Here is a 3,424-nt window from a genome sequence, read left to right on the forward strand (position 1 = left end):
CCCAAACATGATGCCAGTTATTATTGCTCCTTGGGTGAAGATAAAGAAGGGTTTGATGTAAAATACATTAATTCATTTAAAGGTGAGTTGTGACTATATTATGCACAGGATTCCAGAGTTTATTAAATTATTGTTTTTTGNTGGTCTTGGTCTTGACTCGGTCTCGACTTTCCTCGGTCTTGGTCTTGACTTGGTCTCGGACCCTAAAAGTCTTGGTCTTGTCTCGGTCTCGATACACTCTGGTCTTAGTATAGTCTTGGTCTCGGGTTAGGTGGTCTTGAACACAACACTGTCCTGTGTAAAGGTGCAGGAATAAGGAAGACTGTTTTCTACATTGGGAACAAACTCGGATTCAGTGAGTGTTCTTTACATTTCAGATTTCAAAAGATGAACTGTGTCAGGCTGGTGACGTGGATGCATGCAGATCCCGTTCAAACATCTCACCAGAGGTAATTTTAATCTTGAATTACCTTTTTATTTTTCAAAGCAAAGTCATGAGAATGCAGTAGTCGGTAACAGTTCCAATGTAACCTTAACATGCAAAAAGCAGAAATTTCGAGAACTGACTTTTGAAATTACAGGTTAGAAAGAAATGAAAGTTGCATTTAGAAGCTCATACACAAAGGTTTTGTGTTATACTCAACTGGATAGGTTCTTACGTTAGGTGGACATTGTTTATTTTTTTTTTTAGAAACACTCATTCATTGTTCAACTCTTCATTTTAGCTCTCCGTGGAGATGCCTTGTCAGGCTGGTGATTTGGATGCATGCAAATTATTTTCAGGCAACTCACCTGAGGTAAGTTTTATCTTTGACATTTTTATTTTTTAAAATAGTCATGAGAATATTAAGTACTGTTCAAACTCATGGTTATTACAATTCAAAACCAATGAATCATAACAGTTCATTAGTTTTGATACTCTACACTACATAAGTGTCAGGATCAAATTCTTATCTTACGATTACACTTTTTTTGGTTAACAGGACTGTGATCATGATCTCATCCTTGACGAAATGTCAAGTTTAGAAAAATTGGTTTCTTGTGAAGGACCTTTTTGCGCCTCTGAAATGGAGTGGTGTGAGATGCAAAGGTAATTTTTTGAGAATGGTAATTGGGTTCATCTTTTGAATATGATCCCACAGGAACACTTCAAAAAATTGTTCCATATGTAGCTGTACTCTATGTTTAAATTGAGTCATGCTGCAGCACTGACTTTTAAAATACTTATGTTACCTCTTGCTGTCAATTCTCATTTTTCTTTGTCTAGTTTGCAACCAGTCCTGGCACAAAAAGTGTTATGTTAAACAAATGAACATCACTGAACTTCAGGTGGTAAGCTTTTAGTATAAATATTCTTGCTGAAATGCTTTCAATGTATACAATATATTTATATATGTGTGTGTGTGTGTGTGTGTTTTTAATCATTAACAGGTCTGTACAGAACAAAGTTCCAATGAGGAGACATCATCAGAAGAGGAATATGTTCCTGATTCTGCAGATGACTCAGACCTCTCATGGAATGACGAATCAGAGCTTTTAAAAATCTGTCACAAACAAATGGAGAATTATGAGGTCTCCACCAGCAAATATAGTTCCAAAAATGAAAGGGACAACCAAGAATGTTTTGTAGAAGAACACAGAGAGTCCATTTATGAAGCTGCAGAATCATTATCTGAAGATGTGATCAGTACAAGTCAGCTTGAAGTATCAAGAGTTACAGCCAAAGTACTAAACACTGATGCCGAAGACATAATTGGTAATGATGGTGCTGATGGTAGGGCTGAAAATATCTCAAACACATCATCCTTGCTCAGAAATAAAACTTACTGCTACATTTGTGGAAAACTACAAAGTTTACACGTCACTTAAAAAGGCACGAGAAAACGCATGCAGACGTTGCTCAAGTTTTGAGTCTTCCCAAAAAGTCCAAACAACGTATGAAAATGCTTATAAACTTCGCAACAAGGGAAACCATAGTCATAACTCAGAGGTCTTGCAGAGTGGATTTGGATCACTGAACTAAGACGCACATCAAAGAAAAAGTACAATGAAAAAGACTACATTCACTGCATGTACTGCCAAGGATTATATCTCAGATGAGATCTGTGGCGACATGTTCGAAAATGTTCTTCAAAACCAGTAGAAGCCGCTTCAGCGATTGGGAAAAAAAAAAAGTTTTGTCTTTGGCTTCTATGAATGAGTCAGCTCTGTGTCAGCAGATATCACCAGGGGTTTGGAACATGTTGGCTGTTATGAAAGATGATGAGATCACTTCTACTGTGCGAAGTGACTTCTGTATACTTCAGCTGGCCCAATCATTCTTTAACAAATATGGACAGGATCCCACCAAATATGACTACATTCGCCAGAGACTCCGAGAATCTGGAAGACTTCTGCTTACGCTTCGCAAGGAATTCTCAAGACATACTCTTGAGGATGCTGTGAAACCTGCAAATTTTGATGTGGTTATCAAAGCAGTCAATAAAGTATCTGGATATGACGAAGAAAAGCACCACTACCGTACTCCAAGCCTTGCTCTAAAGTTAGGTCACTCACTGCAGAAAGTCAGTGATATTTTACATTGCAGAGCACTCATGGCACAAGACAGTTTGCTGATAAAGTCAACGCAGAGTTTCAAAACACTCTATTCTACAAAGTGGTCTGAACTAATCTCTCATACCTCTTTAACTACGTTGAACGAGCGGCACTTTAACAAGCCTTCCACTCTTCCCTTCACAGAAGATGTTCAGCATCTTCACAGACATCTGGAAAAGACTACAGAACAAGCATTGAAGGACTTGGAAGATGATAGTTCACCAAAAGTATATGGTGAACTGTGTAAAGCCACCATGGCAAATGTAATACTTTTTAACAGGAGAAGAGAGGGAGAAATTTCAAAGATGACAATGAATGGCTTCCTGGAGAGAGACACAAGTCCCCTGCACAAGGATGTCGCATTTGGACTGACAGAATTTGAACTTCACCTTTGTCAACACTTCAGTCGTGTTGAAATAAGGGGTAAAAGAGGCCGCAAGGTTGCAGTGCTACTTTCACCAGATATGGTGAATGCCATAACACGTCTAATAGAAAAGAAAGAAGACTCTGGAGTTCTGGCAGATAACCTGTTCCTGTTTGCCAGACCTCATTGTCTGACTCCCTACAGAGGACAGGACTGTTTGCGGGTTTATGCCAATGAATGTGGGGCTGAAAACCCTGAGCTCCTCAAATCAACACAATTGCGCAAACATGTTGCAACTTTGTCTCAGATCTTAAACCTCAAGAATCATGAGTTGGACCAAGTTGCTAATTTTCTAGGCCACGATATTCGCGTTCATCGTGAATATTACAGACTTCCTGAGGCTACTACCCAGCTGGCCAAGATATCAAAACTGCTGCTTGCCATGGAGAAAGGATCTCTCAGAAG

The 3,424-nt window shown here is 38.9% G+C and overlaps 1 long non-coding RNA gene across 1 annotated transcript; it reads left to right on the forward strand.

Moving 5' to 3' along the window:
* Positions 1-307: 307 nt before the first annotated feature.
* LOC107838570 (uncharacterized) lies at positions 308-1,537 on the forward strand. The gene is made up of 3 exons (XR_001664660.1): positions 308-449; positions 1,268-1,332; positions 1,432-1,537. It is a non-coding gene; the product is annotated as an uncharacterized LOC107838570 (long non-coding RNA).
* Positions 1,538-3,424: the final 1,887 nt, after the last annotated feature.

The sequence above is a fragment of the Poecilia formosa genome, unplaced genomic scaffold, assembly GCF_000485575.1.
Source record: "Poecilia formosa unplaced genomic scaffold, Poecilia_formosa-5.1.2 Scaffold7, whole genome shotgun sequence".
Classification (NCBI taxonomy): domain Eukaryota; kingdom Metazoa; phylum Chordata; class Actinopteri; order Cyprinodontiformes; family Poeciliidae; genus Poecilia; species Poecilia formosa.